We start from the raw sequence: 26688 nt of genomic DNA on the forward strand, positions 1-26688 counted from the left end.
AGCCCCAGCATTTGCAATCTTTACCTCTCCCTGAAACTCCGCTGTGTAGTCTGGGCCGTCAAATCCATACTGTGCCTGACACCGTCTGAGCCTGCCTCCTGATGTATAGACATATATTTTGAATGTGTACGCTATCCATACATGTTATCCGGGGATACGGTACCCTTCCTCACCTTTGTGCAATCACGTGTAATCCATACTGGGCGTGAGAATGGCTGGCGAGCTGTTAAGCAAGCTACAGCACCTGTGGTTTGCACACGTAAGTTTTTCATTTTTTCAGGAATGACGGTGAGGCCTAATTCCGGAACTGCGGTTGGCCTGCACTTACTGGGAAATCATCGTTCGCGGGTAATAATTGTAATCAGTGATCCCCATCACTAACGTTGTTCAGCGGGTTTTCTGCATCTGTAAGCGACAAACGCTGGCCTTTTCAGTGTAGCGCACATGCAGCCACGGACATGTAAGGGCATGACACACCAGTTATTGGCCAATCTCATGTGCCAGAGCCTCACGTGTCCCCCTAGTAAGCCGGACTCGGACCGCGGGGCATGACGGAGTCTCGTTCGTTAACGGAATTAAGCTTGCAATGTGTGCATCTTTTCTGTAGCTGGAATGGTTGAGGTTTCCCAGGTGGAGTCGAATTTAACCGTAGGCTCCACTCCTGGTGGTGCCCTTCTGGACATTCCTTTAAGGTTCAGCTTTGCAACCATACTGCCCACGTAAAACAAACACTTTGCCTTCATGAACGCTGTTTGGAGGGTCATGACTCGTGGGAATAACGCCGCCCAATCAGTTAACCTGCTAGAGAGATCCTTCGTTGCTCCCAAGCATGACATCACACTCCCTAGGAGGAAGGTAATGCCACTGTGGCGACCGTACTCCTGGGGGCGACACAAGTGCACTGATGCCCAGCCACTGCTCGATGAAACTGCTGGTACATTGACCCAGAACACTACATTCCCCTCGCATGCTACACGGCCTGAATCTGACCCTGATGAAACTCAGGTTACCCTTCCCATATACAGTTCCATCTTACACGGTGACAAAGAGGAAGCTGCAGATGAAAGTGCAGGTTCGGCCCACCCGCCATCAGACACACCACCATACTATCAGGGGCCCTGTGCCTGTGCCGTCGCCAACGAGTGGGCCCCCCCTGCTTGCTCAGGATCACAGCACTTGCAAGGTTGAAATACTGTGCAGTGAGATGGAAGATGGGGACGACGAGGAGTCCAGACTAGTACAAGGATTCCCTAGCGAGGAGACTTATTTGATTGTTTGTCAATGTTGGGACAGCAATTTTTGGGGAGCACTATACTCTGGAGAATGATAGATGGGGCCCACCATACACTGGAACATTCCAAAGGTGGACATCAGACACTGGAGCAGCATTTACAGGGCCCATTATACACTAGAGCATTAGAAATGGGGCCCATTATGTTTGGAGCATTATTTGGGCCCATAAGACAGTGGAGATTCATCCATGGGGACCACCATATACTGTAGCATTATGTGGAGCTCATCATATACTGTTTCAAACATTATATGGGACCAATGATTCTGTATGGAGAAATAGATGGGCCTCGTCATGAGATGTAAAAAGTGAAGTATTTTTCATTGTACTATACCGCTATTTCTCTGCCATATCGGAGCATGATGAGTTGTGGTATGTGTTAATGGGGCGCTCTTTGGCACAGGGCACATGAAAACCTGGAGCCAGCCCTACCCCCCCACAACTTTAGCCAAATAACCCCCATTTTTCAGTGCGTAACTTGTATTATGAAGTTAATTAAGGTTGACAAGCTTAAGTAAGAAGAATTGATGCTTTTGGCATTCAAATGGGCACTGTAGGTGTGTTTCCTGTCCTCCTCTCACTGCCGACTTTTATTCCCCATTGACTTACATTGGGTTTCGTGTTTCGGGACGACCCCGACTTTTCCCTATAATCGGCCGATCTTGCTCGACCCGACTTTTGGAAAAGTCGGGTTTCACGAAACGAAACTCGACCCTAAAAAACCAAAAGTCGCTCAACTCTAGTGAAGACGGCACTTCTGAACACCAACTGGCGTTGTTGGAGCCCAGGATGAAGCATGGAGCAGGCTGAGGCCTGATGTTTTTGGCATGTGGAGGCAGCAGGAGACATTGCCGTCTACACGGCAGGGGAACAGCTGACGTTACTGAACCCCACTAACACAGGAGCTAGTGTGTTTTGCTCTGTGAAGACGGCACTTCTGAACACCAACTGGCGTTGTTGGAGCCCAGAATGAAGCATGGAGCAGGCTGAGGCCTGATGTTTTTGGCATGTGGAGGCAGCAGGAGACATTGCCGTCTACACAGCAGGGGAACAGCTGATGTTACTGAACCCCACTAACACAGGAGCTAGTGTGCTTTGCTCTGTGAAGATGGCACTTCTGGACACCAACTGGCGATGTTGGAGCCCAGGATGAAGCATGGAGCAGACTGAGGCCTGATGTTTTTGGCATGTGGAGGCAGCAGGAGACATTGCCGTCCACACAGCAGGGGAACAGCTGACGTGAAGACGGCACTTCTGAACACCAACTGGCGTTGTTGGAGCCCAGGATCAATCATGCAGCAGTCGGAGGCCAACCTGCAGCAGGTTATATATAGGTTGTAGACTACTACTGATTGTAACCGTGCTCCACTATGGCCTCTGGCTCGACTGTCTCTAGTATTTCCCCTGGCCTCCAACCCCGCCAGTTACAGCTCTGAAGTGGCATCTGGACAATCCACACTTGTTCCTGTGTTATTAATTTATATATGAACTTGATTAAACATGTATTAATATTTATTTGTCTCATTAATTACAATTTTAATTTTTATTATTATTCTTTCAAATATGTATTTTCATGAAAGATGAGTATATAATTGTATATTACTATTTATCATTTATTATCATTTATTATTTTCATTATCAATTATTTCATTATTTATTTTTTCTTCATTTGCCATTATTATTTTTTATTTATATTTTTTTCATATTTATTATTATTATTTATCATTCCTACACTTATTATTTATTATTATTATTTTTATATTCATTATCATCTTTATTTTATTTTTATTTATATTTACTTTTATTTTTATTTATATTTATACTTATTTTATATATTTTTTTCTTATATTTATTTATTTATTTATTATTACTCTTCATTATTTTATTTTTATTTATATATTGGTGTTTATTATATGTCGTCATATGCCACATATTATATGTTATATATGTCAGCATTGTATTTGTATTATTAATTATTTTCTATTTTAGTTCTTTTTCTTTTTTGAATCAAATAGGACCTATGTACCATGTGATCTCTCTGTTTATGTTATGTGCGCTCAGGACCTACGTGTCATGTGTCCAATCCATCCAATCACAGAGCGCCTTATATTTCTATGTACCATGTGTTACTTGTAGTCCAATGACAGCGGTCAGTGTTGTACGCACGCTGGCATCGGGTTCTGGGAGTCCCGCCTGCTTTGCCTGCGTCCCTGTTCGCCGCATCATTGCATTGCGACGATCAGGGATACACGTGGGCCGACGGCGTGGGGCTGCCCGGTTACCGACGATGCTTGCGTGCGTCATTATACACTTCCTCCGCTCTCATTGGTTACTTTGCCCTATTTAAACTTCTTCCTGTCTGGATGTCGCCACCCCCTGACGAAGGTACGCCGAAACGCGCGTCGGGGCTGGCACATCCTGGGGATAGAAACAGCTGAAAGGTATTTACACTGTCCACAATTATTTTTATTGTATATTATAAGCCCTGATTTATTACACTATTGCGGCACATTGCACTTCAATTGTGGCAGCTCATTTACTATAAATTATTTGAGCACTCGTTTTGTGCTTTCACATATATTTCAAATAATTTTTCCTTTTGCACACGGTTCTTGTTTACAATTGTGGCACTTTGCACTTTATTGTGTGGTAATACATATTTAGTTATTATATATTTTTTATATATTTTTTTATATTTTTTCACAGTTTTTTCTTGCCTGCACATATTATACATTTGCACATAAATTTATTACACTCGCACTAGCAATTTTTATATGTGGTTTTATTTATACATATATAATATATTCAAATATATATTTTTGGCTTTTATTTTATACTGTGTGATATTATTGTGGGTGCTTTTTATTGAGTGATTATTGCTGTCCCCAGGCTGTGCCCTCATTTGGCATTGGCCTCCCCTTACCATTAATTTTAAATATACATATATATATATATAATATTGTTGGATATCTAATAAAATAAAAATCTTTATTATTGGACATTGTTCTCGGTTTCTTCGCTTTCTTCATCTAATTTTCCCGAGTTGTCTTTTTATTCTTTCCATGGTGCACAATTCTGATTATTAGGAGATTTTATATTGCACTTTCCTTGAGTCATTTTATTTTATTTTAATTGTTTATACTGTGTTTTGCACAGGTCTTTCTCTTCGGACATGGATTTTAAGGCCAAGGAACAGTCCTGGCTTAACCGAATTAATCAATTATTCGGTAATGGTGGGTCTAATGCTAATGGCTCTGGTGGTCAAGGACTAACTGATTTCTCTTCCACTATAAAAAATCTGTCACATAAGCGGACACGCCTATGGTGGAATAGGGCTTTTCTTCAAAACTACATCAATAAGGATTTGATTCCTAGGGGTCTACGTATAAGAGTGATTCCTTCTTTTCCTATTGAAGATGTTGAATTTATACAAAATTGGGAAGAGGTTTGTAATAATACCTCAAAAAAATTTATGGAATTATTGGTTAATCTTAATACAAAAAACTTGGCTAATATCGATTCACAATTAGAAAACACTTATACATTAGCTAAGAACCAATTGACGGCGGAAAATTTTCAATCTATTAATACATCCATGGAGAAGGAAGTTGAATTATGGGTAAAAGAAATTCAAGATAATCATGCTAAGAAATTAATGAGAGATATGAAGGATCGACAAATGAATAGGATATATAATTGGAAGAGATCCCATATGTCTACTGATACTCGCACTCGTCTTACATCTACATCTTCGGTGCTTTCGACGAGTGAATATTCTGATGCTTCAGCTTCTTCCTCTTTATCATATAAGAATACTATCAAATGTAAACGGAATTTACGCAACTCTCCTTATGGAAGAAGGAATGGTCGATCACCTGATAGTAATCGTCTCCAGGTAATTAATTTGAGCGAACATTGTCTTTCTGAAACAGATTTAAGTGTCCTTGGCAAGGGTCTTACCTTTTGTCCAGATGCACGTTTTGATACCTTTTCTGCTACCAAAGACTTACATATGTTTGCGAGAACTTTAATGTTCAAGAAATATTTCCATGATGAAACATTACATAATCTATTTCCAACAGACACGGAGCAGGAAGCATTACAGACCTTGAATGAGCTTTTTCATGAACATTCATCTTCCGAGGGGGGTAAGATTCCTTCATGTATTTTACCACATTCTAAAAAATTCCCTTCTTTTTCTTCGTGTCCAAATATTGATCTATTTGTTAAAATAGTCAGCGAGGAGTTTAAAAAGATTCCTCAGAACATCTCAAAAGGGAATTTGAATTTTGAAGAGCGGAAAAGTTTAGAAAAATTAAAAAATTTATCTGATGTGGTCATCAAACCCGCCGTTAAAGGCGGGAATATAGTCATTTGGCCCTCTTCTATGTATGAGACAGAGGTTTTCAGACAATTGAAAAATAAAGTCTGTTATAAGAAGCTTACATTTAATCCTTCATTAGCTTTTACATCAGAACTAAATGTAATTTTGAGTGAAGCTATCGTTGCGGGCACTATAACAAAGGAACTGAGTCAGGCATTACAGATAAGGGAACCATGTATACCCACATTTTATCTTCTACCGAAGATCCATAAAAGTCTTACACTGCCACCTGGTAGACCTATTGTGTCGGGAAACTCCAATTTCTTAGAGAATGTGGGTAAATACATTGATTCAAAGCTCCAACCTTTGGTTGAATGTCTTCCGTCCTTTATACGTGATACCAACGACTTTTTGAGGAAGATTGATGGTTTATATATAGACGATGATGCATTGTTAGTCACTTGTGACGTTGAATCATTATATACCAATATTAAACGCTCAGATGGTATACAAGCTACTAGATATTTTTTATCTATGTCGGATTATTCTCTTTCAATGATGAATTTTATTACAGAGATCCTGGAATTTAGCTTATCACACAATTTCTTTATTTTTAAGGGGTCCTTCTACCTGCAGCTCCAGGGTACAGCAATGGGAGCGTCATATGCACCTGCATATGCAAATCTGTTCCTGGGGCTGTGGGAGAGGGACCTCTTTGCATCTGATGACTGTCATTCAATGTGCCGTGTCCTCTTGTGGACATGGTACATTGATGACATTTTCTTTATTTGGCAAGGCTCTGTTGAGTCCTTAGAATTATTCATTTCTCATTTGAACAACAATTTTTTAAATATCAGACTAACACATCACTATGACAAAAATAATATCGAATTTCTTGACGTATTGGTAAAACGGGATTCCAATAATATTCTCCAAACTGACATTTTTAGAAAACAATCAGCAACAAACTCTCTTTTACATGCATCTTCCTCTCACCCGGCATCTCTTGTTCGATCAATTCCTATAGGTCAATTTTTGAGACTAAGAAGAATATGTTCTAGTGATATTGACTTTGAAAAGAGGTCTGAAGAACTTAAATTACGGTTTTTAAATCGTGGTTATAGTAAACGATGTATCAAGAAAGCATTCAATAGAGCCAAATATTCAACTAGAAATGATTTATTATATTCTAGAATTAAGCCCGCATCCTCATCATCAGTCCGTTTTATTACGAACTATAATACTGCTAATCAAAGACTAAGAGAAGTTTTAAACCAATCATGGCATATTTTATTGGCCGATCAGACCCTATCCAATTATTTAACGAAACAACCGAGTATTACCTTCCGTCGTTCCAGAAATTTGCGAGACTCGTTGGTAAAAAGCCATTATCAGAATGAACGGAAATCCTTTATGACACAGATTTCAAAAAAGAATGGCTCTTTTCCATGTGGTCATTGTATCGCTTGTCAAAATATGGACAGAAGTGACACGTTTACTGATTCCTCTGGCTCAAGAAATTATTCCATTAAACATCATATTAATTGTGAGACAAAGGCAGTAATTTATTATGCTACATGTCCCTGCTCAAAGATCTATGTTGGCCTCACCACAAGACAATTGAAAGTAAGAGTGAGAGAGCATGTAATTGGAATCAATGGAGCAAAAACTGAGAGTGACATTTCTGCCTTGAAAACAATTCCGAGACACTTTAAACAATTCCATAATTGTGATTCAAGCAAGTTTCGGGTAAGAGGTATAGATACAATTCCGGTTTCTATACGTGGTGGCCAAATTAGTCAGAAATTAGCACAGATGGAAACAAGATGGATATGGACTCTTAAAACTACATCTCCTTCAGGTTTAAATGAGAATATCAGTTATGTCCCTTTTGTATGACCACCTAGTCATCCAGCTTTTTATCTCTTTTAATATATAAATTTTAATATATATATTATATTTTTTATATTACTAATTAGTTTTATTTGTTGGGTATGTGATATATTTATTATTTGATTATCTATTCACATGGTTTTATTATTGTGTACTGATTATATATAATGCTTATACATCTTTATTTGTCACCTTTTAGTTCCTAATGCTATCAGCAATTACCTTGTGTTATTCATCTATTACGAGGAATCTTGGAGTTGACTGATGCTGATGCCATTTTTCTTCTTCTGATATACCTATATAAGATAAAGGAAAGGAAAAAGAAAAAGAAAAAAGAAAAAGGAAAAAGGACAATGATTAAATATCTATTGCATTAACCTATATATGAATCTGACTAAATATGCATTCAGTTTTTTTTTTTTTTCAAATATACCATTAATTTATATATGAACTTGATTAAACATGTATTAATATTTATTTGTCTCATTAATTACAATTTTAATTTTTATTATTATTCTTTCAAATATGTATTTTCATGAAAGATGAGTATATAATTGTATATTACTATTTATCATTTATTATCATTTATTATTTTCATTATCAATTATTTCATTATTTATTTTTTCTTCATTTGCCATTATTATTTTTTATTTATATTTTTTTCATATTTATTATTATTATTATTTATCATTCCTACACTTATTATTTATTATTATTATTATTTTTATATTCATTATCATCTTTATTTTATTTTTATTTTTATTTATATTTACTTTTATTTTTATTTATATTTATACTTATTTTATATATTTTTTTCTTATATTTATTTATTTATTTATTATTACTCATCATTATTTTATTTTTATTTATATATTGGTGTTTATTATATGTCGTCATATGCCACATATTATATGTTATATATGTCAGCATTGTATTTGTATTATTAATTATTTTCTATCTTAGTTCTTTTTCTTTTTTGAATCAAATAGGACCTATGTACCATGTGATCTCTCTGTTTATGTTATGTGCGCTCAGGACCTACGTGTCATGTGTCCAATCCATCCAATCACAGAGCGCCTTATATTTCTATGTACCATGTGTTACTTGTAGTCCAATGACAGCGGTCAGTGTTGTACGCACGCTGGCATCGGGTTCCGGGAGTCCCGCCCGCCGTGCCTGCGTCCCTGTTCACCGCATCATTGCATTGCGACGATCAGGGATACACGTGGGCCGACGGCGTGGGGCTGCCCGGTTACCGACGATGCTTGCGTGCGTCATTATACACTTCCTCCGCTCTCATTGGTTACTTTGCCCTATTTAAACTTCTTCCTGTCTGGATGTCGCCACCCCCTGACGAAGGTACGCCGAAACGCGCGTCGGGGCTGGCACATCCTGGGGATAGAAACAGCTGAAAGGTATTTACACTGTCCACAATTATTTTTATTGTATATTATAAGCCCTGATTTATTACACTATTGCGGCACATTGCACTTCAATTGTGGCAGCTCATTTACTATAAATTATTTGAGCACTCGTTTTGTGCTTTCACATATATTTCAAATAATTTTTCCTTTTGCACACGGTTCTTGTTTACAATTGTGGCACTTTGCACTTTATTGTGTGGTAATACATATTTAGTTATTATATATTTTTTATATATTTTTTTATATTTTTTCACAGTTTTTTCTTGCCTGCACATATTATACATTTGCACATAAATTTATTACACTCGCACTAGCAATTTTTATATGTGGTTTTATTTATACATATATAATATATTCAAATATATATTTTTGGCTTTTATTTTATACTGTGTGATATTATTGTGGGTGCTTTTTATTGAGTGATTATTGCTGTCCCCAGGCTGTGCCCTCATTTGGCATTGGCCTCCCCTTACCATTAATTTTAAATATACATATATATATATATAATATTGTTGGATATCTAATAAAATAAAAATCTTTATTATTGGACATTGTTCTCGGTTTCTTCGCTTTCTTCATCTAATTTTCCCGAGTTGTCTTTTTATTCTTTCCATGGTGCACAATTCTGATTATTAGGAGATTTTATATTGCACTTTCCTTGAGTCATTTTATTTTATCTTCATCATTTTCAGAAAAGTAAGCCGGTCAACGTTATCGGAAGATAGTCGCATGCGACGGTCTGTTAGTACACCACCTGCGGCACTAAAGACGCGTTCCGATAATACACTGGCAGCAGGGCAAGCCAGCACCTCCAATGCATACTGGCTAAGCTCTGGCCATGTATCCAGCTTAGAGACCCAAAACTTTAAGGAGGAAGAGCCATCTGGGAGTACACTGACAGGGCAAGACATGTAGTCTGTCACCATCTGATGGAAGTGTTGCCTCCTGCTGACTGGAGCCATCTGTGATGGTGTAGACAATTGTGGCGGACACACAAAACTTTGCCACATTTGGGCCATAGTGGTCTTGCCTTGTGCTGAGGCGCTGCCTCTGCTCCCTCTTGGTGCCGAGTTTCCTCCACTGCCTCGACGCACAGAGCTGCTTTGTAAAGAAAACATGATGGAAAACATGATGGACTGCACCAGTGTGTCTTGGTACTCCCGCAGTTTACGCTCCCGGTTCTACGGTGGTATGAGGCTTTGTAAGTTGTCCTGGTAGCGAGGATCTAAGAGGGTGTACACCCAATAATCAGTCGTGCTGAGAATGTGGGCGATGCGGCGGTCGTTTCTCAGGCACTGCAGCATGAAATCAACCATGTGCTGCAGACTCCCAACTGCCAAAGAAACGCTGTCCCCTGCTTGAGGCATCATCTCTGCCTGCTCTGCATCACCCCACCCTCGCTGTACATACCGACTAGAGCATTGTGTACCTCCCTCCTCTGGAGAGATGTCTTCCTCCTCCATCGACTCCTCCTCATCCTCCTCACAAAGTGTCCCCTGCTTTTGTGAGGAACCACGAAGCGCAGACTGTCCAGAAGCAGATGGCATTTGTGACTCCTCATCCTCCACCTCTTCCAAAACCTTCTCCCTTAGTGCTTGCAGTGTTTTTTGAAGCAGGCAGATAAGGGGGACAGTCATGCTGACTAGTGCATCATCTGCACTCGCCATCCGTGTGGAATCAACGAAGGCACGCAAAACGAGGCAGATGTCCTTCATAGAGGCCCACTCAGTGGTGCTGAAGTGTGACCGGCGCACAGTGCGACTTGTTTGCGCCAGATGCAGCTGGTACTCCATGACTGCTGCTCACACAACCGCTCCAACATATGTAATGTTGATTTCCACCAGGTGGGTAGGTCACATATGATGCGATGTTCCGGAAGGCGTAATCGGCACTGCAGAGCAGCAAGGCGCGATATTGCCATGCTGGAACGCCGCAAGTGAGCGCACTCTATGCGGACCTTGTGCAGCAGTGCATCAAGATCCGGATAGTCCCTCAGAAAGCTCTGCACGACCAAGTTCAGCACATGTGCCAGACATGGGATGTGAGTGAGGTTGCCTAGGCCAAGAGCTGCCACCAGATTTCGGCCATTGTCACACACTACCAAGCCCGGCTGGAGATTCGCTGGCACAAACCACACATCGCTCTCCTGCTTGATGGCATTCCAGAGCTCCTGCGCTGTGTGGCTTCGATTCCCCAAAGAAATTAATTTGAGTACGGCCTGTTGATGTTTGGCCACGGCTGTGCTCATATCGGTCATAACAGGCTCCTGCTGCGCTGTTTCTGAGGAACTTGAGTAGGAGGAGGAGTCAATGTGTACAGACTGGATTCCTGCAATCCGTGGAGTTGGCAGAACACGTACAGCGCCACACTCCAGATCTGTACCCGGCTCCACAACATTGACCCAATGGGCAGTGAGGGAAAGGTGTCGTCCCTGTCCATGGTTACTGGTCCACGCATCGGTGGTCAGGTGGACCTTGCTACTGACGGCATTTAGTAGCGCAGGTTTTATTTTTCCCTCCACATGTTTTTGCAGGGCAGGGACGGCTCGTCTGCTGAAATAAAAGCGGCTGGGCACGGTGTATTGTGGGACTGCCAATGCCATGAAGTCCCGGAAGGTGTCAGTCTCCACCAGCCTGAATGAGAGCATTTCAAGTGCCAGTAGCTTGGCAATGCCAGCATTCAGAGCCTGTGCTCGGGGATGGTTTGCCGAGTATGGTCGCCTTTTATCCCATGCCTGTGCTACCGATGGCTGTAGAGTGGCCTGGGAGTGTGAGGATGACTGGGACGTGGTGCTGTGGGTGGAATGTCACTGGGTCTCCGGACAACAGTGCCAGAGGTTCTTCCTTGGCGATCCTGTGAGGAAGCCGAACCAGCTGTGTGTGAGCTGGAGGAAGAGGCCCCAACACGAGCTGAAGAGGTGGTAGGTGGTGCTGTACGTTGGCCTACATCTTCAGTGTGTCTGTGTAACTCCACCTCGTGCTTGGTCTGCACATGTTTCAACATATTGGTGGTATTGAGGTTGCTGACATTTTTCCCTCTTTTGACTTTCTGATGACACAGCTTGCAAAGCACATGTCATCTGCAACTGTGTCAAAAAAGGACCACGCACTGCAAGTCGGGCGGGAGGACGCAGGATCGTCTGGTGTGACAGGTAAGTAGCGACCCCCGTCCCCAGCGATGTCGCTGGTGAGATCTGCCTGTTTGGCAGCTCACTAGCGACCACTTAGCGATGTACCAGTGATCCTGACCACGTCATATCGCTGGTCGGGATCGCTGGTACATCGCTAAGTGTGACAGTACCTTTAGTGTGCTTATTCCTGAACAGCTGGTAACAGGTATAAGAAACACTAACTTTATGAAGTGTGTGTGTGGACTACACTTTAATAGAGGCTAATGTGGCCTACACAACTGACAAATGTAGTGTTTGTTGAACTTTATTGTGTTTTGTTTTTTTTAAAAAAAACTAAAAGGATTTGACCAAAGATTTGAAAGTGATAGTATCACAAACTTTTTGGAGCTATTACAATGCAGGCAGGTAACCTACAATGCAAAAGATGAGGCTCCAAAAAAAATTGGGTAATACTAATCTGGCTGCAGCTGAAGGGCCCAAGCCACAATAAAGGCTCCTCTATCTACTCCTATAGTGTTTGCAACCAACCAATGTAGATGGATATGGATGGATGCACACTAATAGGAGAATAAAAAATGAGCTGCAATAAAAGAAAAATATGTGTGAGGCAGTGACGCACGCTGAGCGGCCTACAACCAGACGTAGCTGCAGGACACGCTACTCAGCGTGAGCTGCACTCACACATAGTCAGAGACCTCTCAGACAGCCGTGAACAGTGCAGATAAGTGGGCACTAGCATTGAAAGGCTGCAGAAAGGCTCCGCTGTCTACTCCTATAGTGTTTGCAACCAGCGTATATGGATACGGATGGATGCACACTAATGGGAGAATAAAAAATGAGCTGCTATAAAAGAAAAATATGTGTGAGGCAGTGACGCACGCTGATCAGCCTACAACCAGACGTAGCTGCAGGACACACTACTCAGCGTGAGCTGCACTCACGCATAGTCAGAGACCTCTCAGACAGCCGTGAACAGTGCAAATAAGTGGGCACTAGCACTGAAAGGCTGCAGAAAGGCTCCGCTGTCTACTACTAGTGTTTGCAACCAATGTATATGGATACGGATGGAAGCACACTAGATAGAATTTATGAAAAATAAGCAGCAATAAAATAAAAATATGTATGAGGCAGCAGTGACGCACGCTGGGCGGCCTACAACCAGATGTGGCTGAAGGACCCACTACACAGCGTGAGCTGCACTCATACAGCCCTTGCAGACAGGTGTGAACACTGCTGCTAGGCAAAAGAAAGCTACAGTGGTGGTTTATGTAGCCTGGGTAAAGCACAATATTTTTTGGATAATCGCTATTTCTAACTGTCCCTCACAGTCTTCAACAGCAGCCTGTCCCTAACTGGAATCACAGCAGAGTGAACAGAAATGTCGGCGGCGGCTTTTATAGTGCATCATGACATCATTTCAGCAGCCAATCACAGCCATGCCAATAGTTAACATGCCTACATGCCTAACAGGATGTGCCCACACTTCTGAGGATTCCCATTGGCTGAATCAAATCGAGCGGGCTCATAACATTATGGCAACTTCCGATTCCGGTATTCGATATGAAAAAAGTATCGGAACTAAGTATCGGAATTCCGATACAGCGAATATCGGCCAATACCCGATACTTGCGGTATCGGAATGCTCAACACTAGTTTTGATACATATTTTGAATCCATCATCAAATATCTGAAACACACCTGTGACATATACAGTGGGGCAAAAAAGTATTTAGTCAGTCAGCAATAGTGCAAGTTCCACCACTTAAAAAGATGAGAGGCGTCTGTAATTTACATCATAGGTAGACCTCAACTATGGGAGACAAACTGAGAAAAAAAATCCAGAAAATCACATTGTCTGTTTTTTTTTCCTTTTATTTGCATATTATGGTGGAAAATAAGTATTTGGTCAGAAACAAGCAATCAAGATTTCTGGCTCTCACAGACCTGTAACTTATTCTTTAAGAGTCTCCTCTTTCCTCCACTCATTACCTGTAGTAATGGCACCTGTTTAAACTTGTTATCAGTATAAAAAGACACCTGTGCACACCCTCAAACAGTCTGACTCCAAACTCCACTATGGTGAAGACCAAAGAGCTCTCAAAGGACACCAGAAACAAAATTGTAGCCCTGCACCAGGCTGGGAAGACTGAATCTGCAATAGCCAACCAGCTTGGAGTGAAGAAATCAACTGTGGGAGCAATAATTAGAAAATGGAAGACATACAAGACCACTGATAATCTCCCTCGATCTGGTGCTCCACGCAAAATCCCACCCCGTGGGGTCAGAATGATCACAAGAACGGTGAGCAAAAATCCCAGAACCACACGGGGGGACCTAGTGAATGAACTGCAGAGAGCTGGGACCAATGTAACAAGGCCTACCATAAGTAACACACTACGCCACCATGGACTCAGATCCTGCAGTGCCAGACGTGTCCCACTGCTTAAGCCTGTACATGTCCGGGCCCGTCTGAAGTTTGCTAGAGAGCATTTGGATGATCCAGAAGAGTTTTGGGAGAATGTCCTATGGTCTGATGAAACAAAACTGGAACTGTTTGGTAGAAACACAACTTGTCGTGTTTGGAGGAAAAAGAATACTGAGTTGCATCCATCAAACACCATACCTACTGTAAAGCATGGTGGTGGAAACATCATGCTTTGGGGCTGTTTCTCTGCAAAGGGGCCAGGACGACTGATCTGGGTACATGAAAGAATGAATGGGGCCATGTATCGTGAGATTTTGAGTGCAAACCTCCTTCCATCAGCAAGGGCATTGATGATGAAACGTGGCTGGGTCTTTCAACATGACAATGATCCAAAGCACACCGCCAGGGCAACAAAGGAGTGGCTTCGTAAGAAGCATTTCAAGGTCCTGGAGTGGCCTAGCCAGTTTCCAGATCTCAACCCTATAGAAAACCTTTGGAGGGAGTTGAAAGTCCGTGTTGCCAAGCGAAAAGCCAAAAACATCACTGCTCTAGAGGAGATCTGCATGGAGGAATGGGCCAACATACCAACAACAGTGTGTGGCAACCTTGTGAAGACTTACAGAAAATGTTTGACCTCTGTCATTGCCAACAAAGGATATATCACAAAGTATTGAGATGAAATTTTGTTTCTGACCAAATACTTATTTTCCACCATAATATGCAAATAAAAGGAAAAAAAAAACAGACAATGTGATTTTCTGGATTTTTTTTTCTCAGTTTGTCTCCCATAGTTGAGGTCTACCTATGATGTAAATTACAGACGCCTCTCATCTTTTTAAGTGGTGGAACTTGCACTATTGCTGACTGACTAAATACTTTTTTGCCCCACTGTATATCGCTTTAGATACTTGACTGCTTTCCATAGGAAAGATACGCTCCAAAAAATTTACACCAAACTCTAGAAATCTAAATTTTTCATATCAAACTTGGTAACATGAGACTACATTTCAGGGATCAAAAAAGTCAATAAATTAATACCCAACTATACACAGTATAGTTGATCAATATTTTGCTAAATGTCTCATTTTGAATGCAGTAAGATATGTGCATATGCACCTCATGTTATGCGTTCTGGCCACTGGCAGTGCTGGCTCTTCTCTCTTTTTATTGCAAATTGGTTTTGTTGCTGACCACCACTGTTGCCGTGCACGCTGGGTCATGTTCGCCATCTTTTCTGTGTTTATTGTGATTGATCTAGGCTGCTGTGCACACTCACGGCAGCCCTGCCCTGCCCCAGGCTTTATTTATTTTTGCATCCATGTCTGAGCCTGCATTGCCCTTCATCTGTGTTTGCTGGTCAGGCAGTGTGTGGAGGTCAAACCTGAGATGTCTGTGTTCAGACCTGGTTGGCCTTCATCTGCACCTGCTCCATCTGGCTGCACGGGAGTGATGCAGATATGCTTCAGGTATGGATTGCATTTGATATGGTCTTGCTTTTAAAACATTTAGGAGGCCGCAATGGCACAGTGAATAAATAAAAATGTAGAGTAGGACCCCCCATATGAGATTGCCTTGGCGTGGCGGGGTGGCTCAATATATTGATCAATATTTTGCTAAATGTCTCACTTTGAATGCAGTAAGATATGTGCATATGCACCTCATGTTATGCGTTCTGGCCACTGGCAGTGCTGGCTCTTCTCTCTTTTTATTCCAACTATACACAGAGTATTTAGCATGATATCAATTATTGTTTTTTCACTGAAGCCTACATATGAAAAACAGATTGTGTAAAAGTGACTATATTATCATGGAATTATCCCAGATGCTGAGGTCAAATGGTCCGAAACCAGAGCACTGAACAGTTGTGAAAATTTGAGTAAAAATAGATAATTGTTCTAATAATATTACTCCTTGTGTCCATTAATAGCAGAATGCAAAATCCAGAGCTCATGTGTCCAAATTTGACATGTTAACTATTTAAAGAGGTTTTTATGATTTTGCTAGAATTTTTCATTTCTAATAAAAAAAGCTACATCAGTCACCAAATCTTAGTGCAGCTGCGTGTTCTGACATGCTTAGAACCAATTTTATAAATCACTTTTGATTAAAAGCAGACTTGTATCTGGCTGGTTTTCAAAATAAATCTAAATCCCTATAAAACTGTGCACCTGTGATTACAAATCCCATCTGTGACACTTCTACCCAGAGAGCATTTTTCTTTCTGCATCATTGGATGATTCACTACTGTAATTCTTGTTCGTTTGTGATTTGCTATCATGTCTTAGTAGAATTTACCGTTTAGGTTTCACTTACTTGCTTTTTAGTCTCTTTTTTATTTTACATAGACAAAAATAATTTCCATGGATGGATTTCTAAGTGAGATCTTTTTTTTTAGTTTATATTATAACTGGCTTAAAAATATCAAATAAAAAAATCTCTTGTTAGGTGAGGCGCTAAGTGCCAAATGATCTTTATAAAAGTATGATGGAATTTTGTATGTCCAAATGGTCAAAGAATATTTACAAAAATACAGTATATTTTTTCCACAGTGTCTCATTATTTTATTTCTTATTGTGGAATTATAAACTTGGAATAGTTGTTGCAGATAACAGGATTTTACTTTTGGGTAGGAAAAGTTTGATTTTATGATGCTCCAATATGGCCATATTTTACTGTCCACATTACAGCTGCAAAATCTTGAGTCTTCAGTTTTGTACTGAATTAAAAGCAGTGTGAAACAGGCCAAATTAATAATAAAAATACATATTAGGATCAGCTATTTCATCAGTATGGCACGCGGTGTCAGCCTGCCATAAATACCAGTAGATATTCCATGTCCAATAAGGCAATGCTAATCTTTATATATAAATCTGAATGTGTGTGTGTGTATCACCAACCAATCACGAAGCAGCAGAGTCGGACACCAACCAATCAGGAAGCAGCAGAGCGGGGCTGAGGATGGATACAGCAGGACAGTGCATGTAGAGCGGGGCTGTGGAGGAAGACAGTCTTCAGGACAGGGGCCGAATAGTGCCGACACCCTCCCAACCCTGTCCCGGCTCAGTCGGCGCTCCCTGTCATCAACTGCGCTATCCCCCCTCTCCCCTGCAGCTTCCCAGCCTAAATTTAGTCCCCGGCTTCTACTGCGGCCTTCTACAGTGCTAGGCCATGCCCCCCACAGGCCGCCCAATTATACAATCATACATGCTGCAGCTCCGCTCTAGCTCCGCCCACTCTGGCAAGCTCTGCCCACTCTGGCAAACTCCGCCCACTCCGGCTGAATGCACTAGGAAACGCCCCCTGCAGGCCGCCCAATCACATGCACTGCAGCTCCGCTCTAGCTCCACCCAGCTCTGACCACTCCAGCCAAACTAACAATCTGCGCACCTCTCTCTCCTGGTCCCGGCGTCACCGCGTGTGGTGCAAGGAAAGCGAGGATGTGGAGGAAGGAAGACAGCGGGGCTGTAGAGGGAGAGATTGGTAGAGCAGGACTATGGACGAAGAGACCGAGGCTGTGGAGGGACACGGATGTAGAGCACAGCTGTGGAGGGATAGAACGGGACGGTGGGTGGAGAGCGGGGCTGCGGAAGGAGAGAGCATGATGGCGAGTGGAGAGCGGGGCTGATAAGGAAGACAGCGGGACCCACAGTTAAGTACTATGCCCGGGCAACGCCAGGCTCTTCAGCTAGTTTACTATAAATGCATTGGGACACACGATGAAGAAGAACGAGTGGACCCATGGAAGTTTGAGTTGGTCAGGTTCGACAGACTTTAGACTAAGGCCGGGGTCACACTTGCGAGTGCAATGCGAGAAACTCACGCGAGTCTCTCACTTCAATTCCCGGCACTGCCGCTGGCACTCGGGACCGGAGCGTTCAGCTCCATGGAAATACATGCAGCTGCACAGTCCGGTCCTGGGTATTGAAGCGAGAGACTCGCACGAGTTTCTCACATTGCACTCGCAAGTGTGACACTGGCCTAAAGTTCGGTTCAGGTTCCAGAACTGTACCTGAACTTAAACATGATCCCCCAAATCCCATAAAAATGAATGGGGACCCAAACTTTGGAGCAGGAAAATCTCTCTCCTTTCCCCCAAAACTCTCGAACTGTTAAACAGACTTCCAGGAGAAGTCAGTGTTTGAAGTTCAGCATTTGTACAAACCTCGAATTTTACAGTTTGGGTTCATTTTTTTCTAACTATGAATTTTTTTCTCACAAATTTTGCCTACAGACTTAAAAAAAAACTTTATAAACTCTGCATTTATGTGAAAAAAAAAATTAAAATAGACAAAAGCATTTTAAAAGTGATTCCAAGTTTGGCCAGCTGGAAAATTGATATTTGCAAACTCTTGGAACTTAAAAATCCTTCATTAGGTAAATTTCCAATTGTGCTCGCAAAGATTGGACATAGATTTCTTTTAAATCATTTTTTGTATACCACACAATTTTTTGTTGTACATTGAGTTTTCCAATAAAGGAGACAGATTTACCAGATGGATTGGTATGTGCATCCACGCAACACAAATCATTGAACATGGCAGATTTCAAGGTTGGCAAAGTGATTTTTTATTTTTTGTGGACAGGTTCCCAAAAAATCACGGACAGAAAACTTTTTTAATGGGCCCATTAGATGACCATAATATATTATTATGATTATAAGTGATACATGTCTACAGACACTAAATCCTATACGAAGACATCAGCTGCATTCACTGTAAACTGTAAAGTGGTGCTAGATACAGTGATAAAAATCTGTACATTTCTCTCCATCTTGAAAAAAATGACGGATGCATCAATTTTTTTTTACAGACAAGGTAAAAAAGTGTCCTAATTTCATGGACTGTCCAGGTATTTCTGGACTGTTGGCAACTGTGGCCTGCTCAACCTGTGAAAGAGTGAAACAGAAATTTAGTAGTCTGTGTAGCTCACGGGTTACAATGTTTGCTGCAGATTTATACAGAGAAATCAATAACAAAGTGCCTAAGTCTATCAGTTTCTTGATACCCATTTTGTATCTTTGTGGCATTGGGGGCACAAGGAATTTCTTGTATTTTGTGCTTTGGATTCTGACAGACATATTTTTTTTTACTTTTATACTTTTAGTGTGATATAATAGTATTTTAATGAAATAATACCATTTTTTTTATTTCAAATTTAATTTTTCTACATTTTTTCACAAAAGAAATATGTCCAGACAATACATTGGTCCAGCAGCCATTGCCAAATATCTAATAATGTGGGAAAAGTAATAGTGCCTGCACAACTAAAATGAAGAGTTTATGTGAACCAAATTGTAATGTATTTATATATTTAGAAATTATATATATATAATTTGACTGCGTAAGTTTAAAGTTTAATATAATTTTAGTGTTTCATAAGGTTATTTTATATTCCAACCAGAATGCATATTAAGTAGCCATTTAATGTTTTATTATCAAAAAATGTAAACGCTTTAGATAGCCATCAATAACTTGAAAAATTAACTCTTTTTCAGTGTTTCATTAGAAAGGTTAAATGTTTTTCTGAACATTTGCATATAAATTCACTTTGACCCATATGGAAATGAAATTAAAGTTACAATTTCTTATGTTTATTTCTAAAGAAATATTTACCTGACTTGTTTCTACTTTGAAATGACAACAATTTCATCACTGAAGACCTTACAAGGAAGGAATATATGTCATTTTTTCCAAGCATCCATCTTGCAATTAGCAAAAGTCATGTAGTACCTAATCCCCACTTAGAAGACACTAGTTAATTCATTGGATGTATTTGACAAACAAGATCATATAAACAGGCACAGCATTTGCTTAAGTCACTAAGACATAACATAACAGAATAGTTACTGGAAAAGCTGATATAAGCTGGCACCCATAGTGTTGCCATTCATCTTAAAAAAGGCAAAGGCAAACAGATTCATGAACTGTGTGTCATTCACTAAGCTAAATTTAATGATGAAATAACTATCATAAACTTCCTAAATTTTGAAGTTTTGGTATTGACATCAGTTCCATCCTGTAAACTAATGTCATGTGACTGTATCAAGACTGTCATCAGTACATCATCACCAAATGCGCCACCCCACCATTTCTGCCTCTATAGACTTCACTGCATTCAAACAGGCAACACTCGCTTTCAAATCTGCCCTCACCTCTGCTAAACAGGCCTACTTCACAACCCTCGTATCTTCCTTATCCTACAATCCCAAACAGTTATTCAAAACTTTCAACTCCTTCCTCCGCCCACCACTGCCCCCTCCAACCTCCCTTATCTCTGCTGAGGACTTTGCCACACACTTCAAAAATAAGATCGACCAAACAAGGCAAATCTTCATTGTTCAACCACCACAACCCCTTTGTATACCAGACCAATGCCCAAACCCCATAACCTCCCTCTCCAACATCACTGAAGAGGAGCTTAATCGCCTCTTCTCCAAATCGCACCTCACAACCTGTGCACTTGACCCCATCCCATCCCACCTCCTCCCCAACCTCACCACCACACTTATCCCATCCCTAACCCACCTCTTCAACCTATCTCTAATGTCCGGTACCTTCCCTTCTGCTTTTAAACATGCCACAATCACGCCTATCCTTAAAAAGCCAACCCTCGACCCAACGGCTATGTCCAGCTATCGCCCAATATCTCTGCTCCCATTCGCTTCCAAACTCCTGGAGCTGCACGTCCACGCTGAACTTTCCTCCCACCTCTCATCTAACTTGCTCTTTGGCAATTTACAATCTGGTTTCCGCCCCCATCACACCACTGAGACAGCCCTGACTAAAATTACTAACGACCTACTTACAGCCAAAGCAAATGGACAATACTCTATACTCTTCCCTCTAGACCTGTCCTCTGCATTTGACACAGTCGACCACTGTCTCCTACTACAGATCCTCTCCTCCTTTGGCATCAAAGATCTCGCCCTATCCTGGATCTCCTCATAACTTTCAAACCGCACATTCAGCGTCTCCCACTCCCACACTACCTCCTCATCCCACCCTCTCTCTGTTGGAGTCCCCCAAGGCTCTGTTCTAGGACCCCATGGATTCCAGTACCACCTTTATGTTGATGACACTCAGATCTACCACTCTGGCCCAGACGTCACCTCTCTGCTGTCCAGAATCCCGGAGTGTCTATCAGCCATATCCTCCTTCTTCTCTCGCTTCTTCAAGCTCAATGTGGACAAATCTGAACTCACCATCTTTCCTCCATCTCACAGATCTTCCTTACTTGACCTATCTATCACAATTAATGACATCACGCTTTCCCCCTTACCGGAAGTCCGCTGCCTCGGAATAATCCTTGATTCTGCCCTATCCTTCAAACCGCACATCCAAGCTCTTTCTACCTCCTGTCGCCTCCAGCTCAAAAACATTTCCAGAATCCGTCCTTTTCTCAACCCTCAATCTACTAAAATGCTTGTGCACGCCCTCATCATCTCCCGCCTTGACTACTGCAACATCCTTTTCTGTGGTCTCCCTGCTAACACCCACGCACCTCTCCAGTCCATCCTTAACTCTGCTGCCTGACTAATTCATCTCTCTCCTCACTACTCCTCCGCTTATCTCCTCTGCAAATCTCTTCAGTGGCTTCCTTTCCCTCAGCGTATCCAGTTCAAATTACTAATACTGACCTACAAGGCCATCTATAACCAGTCTCCTCCATATGTCTCTGATCTAGTCTCCCGATACCTTTCCTCACGTAATCTATGGTCATCCCAAGACCTCCTTCTCTCCTCCACACTTATTCGCTCCTCACCCTACCGCCTCCAAGACTTTTCCCGAATAGCCCCCATCCTCTGGAATTCTTTGCCCCAACATGTCCGAGAATCAGGAGAGGGAGGACTGGGAGCTTGCATCGCATCCAAATGAAAACCACTTTGGGCTGAGTTCATTAATCCACAGGTGGGTGCACGAATTCGCTGGTGAGCACAGCAGATATCCACAAGAAGAAGAAAGTTCGTTCGGCACACCGGCATAAATGAAAAAAAACTATTAGGCTAATATACCATATTAAAATGCAAAAAACACCTGACGCGTTTCTGGTGCACAAAGGCACCCTTAGTCATAGGTAAATAAAAACAAGATGCATAGAAAAATATATACAGGTTACAAACCAATCACAAAGCTTGCAATTAATTACAAAAAGTGGCAACACATGAAAGGAAGAGTGAGCGGTTCCTTGCAACGATACAGATCACTCCATGATTGAAGTTCCCAAGAAAAAAAAAACGGAAAGAAAAATAAATCAATCATACAGTCAAACATATAATTAGTCGATATTAGACAGATCATACTTGAATTTTATACAACTGGAGAATTTAATTGTACATAGAAAAAAAAAAATTTTTTCCACAATAATATAAATGGATATACAGTATCTAAAAGTATTTAAATAACTCCAAAATTATCTTCCAATGGAAAATGGATTTTCTGAGCAGAAATAAATGATTCCATGCGAAGGGTGTGAATAAGTGCCTACGAACAATATATAGAATTAGTCAGAATCAAAAGGAATTTTTTACACCTCAAAAATAATTTATAGATGCGCAGGAATGAGTGGTTCCATGCAAAAGGTGTGAATAAGTACCTACAAACAATATATGGAATTAGTAACAATCAGATGGAGTTTTTTGCACATAAAATGGCTTTTCAGCTCAGAAATAAAATATTTCATGCAAAGAGTGTGAATGAGTGCTTGCGAACAATATATAGAATTAGACACAAGACTCACAATCAAAAAAAATTTTTTTTCTATATGTACAATTAAATTCTCCAGTTGTATAAAATTCAAGTATGATCTGTCTAATATCGACTAATTATATGTTTGACTGTATGATTGATTTATTTTTTTCTGTTTTTTTTTTTCTTGGGAACTTCAATCCTGGAGTGATCTGTATCGTTGCAAGGAACCACTCACTCTTCCTTTCATGTGTTGCCACTTTTTGCAATTAATTGCAAGCTTTGTGATTGGTTTGTAACCTGTATATATTTTTATATGCATCTTGTTTTTATTTACCTATGACTAAGGGTGCCTTTGTGCACCAGAAATGCATCAGGTGTTTTTAGCATTTTAACATGGCATATTAGCCTAATAAAGTTTTTTTTGATTTATGCCGGTGTGCCGAACTAACTTTCTTCTTATTGTGGATGTCCGACTAACAACCACATTCGGATCCTTCAGACGGAACCTGAAAACCCATCTCTTCAGGAAAACCTACAGCCTGCAATGACCCTGCTACCTCCTCACCACTACTGGAGATATCACCTCAACCAACACCGGAACTGCTGCAACCCACCAACCTACTGTCTCCTTCCCCACCACCATGTAGCATGTAAGCCCGAAAGGGCAGGGTCCTCTCTCCCCTCTGTATCAGTCTGTTATTGTAAGTTTGTTTACTGTAAGTGATATCTGTAATTTGTATGTAACCCCTTCTCATGTACAGCACCATGGAATCAATGGTGCTATATAAATAAATAATAATAATATTGCATTTGTTGCTGGGTGGTAATGATCACAGCCATAACAGACCGGTAAACTACCAAAAGAACATTAAGTTCAAAAAGTCTAAGTACATTGCGAAACGTACACTGTGTGCAAATTTATTAGGCGATTTGTATTTTTGATGATTCATTCAGTGCTGTTGGTAAATCAAAACGGTTAATAATAATCTTTAAACCTAAATATTTAAGAAAGTGAAAATGAGGTTTTATCTTTCTTAGGAGAATATCTAGGTGTATTCAGTGCATATATGGGTGTGACCGCCCTCTTTCTGAGCTGGGAAAGCCATCCAGTCTGGCCTAAGCTGTTACTAGTGGTTCAGCCGCTCGATCCTTATTCACATTCACGTCACTTGGCAAGTGAAAAGGTTTTAAATACTAGAGTAGGGACTGTCCCACAAGGGTTGCCGTGACGTGGCGGGATGGCTTGTACATTATTTTGATCAAAATTATGTTTACTAAATACCCTTATTATTATTATTATTATTATTATTATTACCTTTATGCATTATTTGCAGTCTATTTTTTACTTTTTAGTTCAGGATATTTGTGTTTTTTGCTTTCCGAATATCTAGGTGTATAGAATTATTGGGAGACTGTCATTATGCAACTAAATGAAAAATGTAAATTTTCCCATATCAATTGTTTATTTTCATCTGTTAAAATGAGAATAAAAACCAACAACTCAAAATGTCCAAAAATGCATTCCTAACATTTAAAAAAATATATCAGTGACCAATATAGCCTCTCTTTTTTTTTTTCTATAACGGTCATAAGCCTTCAATCGATGGAGTCTATCAGTTTCTTCACCTTGACAATCCACTTTTTGGGTAGCACCAGTCACAGCCTGACAGACACTGTTCAGCGAGGTGACTGTTTTCCTTCACACTAAATCTCACGTTTAAGAAGGGACCACATGTTCTCCATAGGGATTACGTCAGGTAAGGAATAGCCCATGTCATTATTATTGCATGGTTAAGGTCCTTACTGGTAGTCAAGTAATGAAGGACTTGACTAATGCTGTGGAACATTTTCCTGCATAAAAATCATGGCTTTCTTGAAAGATTCAGAAAATAAATATATCTTTGTACCATTTTAGCCAGTAGATAAAAAAATAGATTTGGTATTAGGTAGCCTGATGAAGAGACCTGAGTAGTCTTGAAAGCTTGCAATGTGTTACCATCTTTTCAGTTAGCTATTATACGGTATCAACCACTGAGGACTTTCAAATCTAAATATTTTTGAAAGATTCAGACTTTATCTTGTACCTCTGCTTTGCAGAAAGTGTCTTAAAAAAACTGGCAGTAGGGTTGGAAGTTGATTTAGAGTCAATCTTCAACCTGAAAAGATCTAACCTACTCATCTTTAATAATAGCAGTCACTCACCTAAACCTTGCTAGCATCTGAGTTGAAGTGGAGATCTGTGCCCATTACTGATCCAGCCACAGTGTTTTGCATCCACAGTGCCTTGGCAGGGCTTCATCACTCTCTTCTGTATGGCTGCTGCTCTCTGCTGTGCTCCACACAGTGACCTGATGTACTTGCATGTGATTATCAGCCTAGGCCAATATAAGGCCCACCAAGACACACACATGTGTCTTGGTATTAAGACTCTTAGCTTGACTCCGTCCTGTCTGCCTGCATCCTCCAGTGCTTCTAGTACCTGCTACATACTTGTATTCTGGTGTCCTGTCTGCCTGTAGCCTCCAGTACTTTTAGTACCTACTCAATAGGTGCTTTCCGGTGTCCTATCTGCCTGCGTTGTCCAGTGCTTCTAGTCCTTGCCTGTTGCATCAGCGGCCAGGATCCGTGTGCCCAAACAGACCAGAACTTAGAAGATTCACCTCACAAGGTAAGCCCATAACACAAGAACCCATTCAGCTGGTCCATCAAGAGTTTTTCATGTCATCAATCCATAAAACCTTTGAAAAATCTGTCTTCAGATATTTATTGTCCCAGTCTTGATTTTAACTTTTTGATTTCAACTTTTGTGTCTTGTTTAATGGTGGTCAGGTTTCAGCCTACCTATCATTGACCATGACTCTGAGCACTTACCACTTTGTATGTCTGAGAACTCCAGGGAATTTTCATTTCTGGAAAATGATAATGGCTTTCTGGTTGCTCTCCTCAAGTCTTTGCCAGTTAATGTGCATCTTGTAGTCTCAATACATTTTTCAAGACCATATGGAGGATTTGCAACAAAAATTTTAATAATCACGTCCCAGTACGTTAGCAATTTCAAGAGTGCTGCATCTCTCTATAAGACTTTTATAAATTTTTGAGTTTTTAGAGTCAGTCAAAATTTACTATGTCATGTACTAGAAAACAGGAAAAAATTCCAAGTGCGGTGAAATTGCAAAAAAGTGCAATCCCACACTTGTTTTTTGCTTGTTTTTTTGCTAGGTTCGCTAAATGCTAAAACTGACCTGCCAATATAATTCTCCAGGTCATTACGAGTTCATAGACACCAAACAGGTCTAGGTTCTCTTTTATTTAAGTGGTGAAAAAAATTCCAAAATTTGTTAAAAAAAAAAAAAATTGCCATTTTCCGATACCCGTAGTGTCTCCATTTTTCATGATCTCGGGTTGGGTGAGGGCTTATTTTTTGCATGCCAAGCTGACATTTTTAATTATTCCATTTTGGTGCAGATACGATTTTTTGATCGCCCGTTACTGCATTTTAATGCAATGTCATGGC

Source organism: Dendrobates tinctorius, unplaced genomic scaffold (genome assembly GCF_039654945.1).
Source record: "Dendrobates tinctorius isolate UK_male_01 unplaced genomic scaffold, ASM3965494v1 ptg000203l, whole genome shotgun sequence".
Taxonomy (NCBI): domain Eukaryota; kingdom Metazoa; phylum Chordata; class Amphibia; order Anura; family Dendrobatidae; genus Dendrobates; species Dendrobates tinctorius.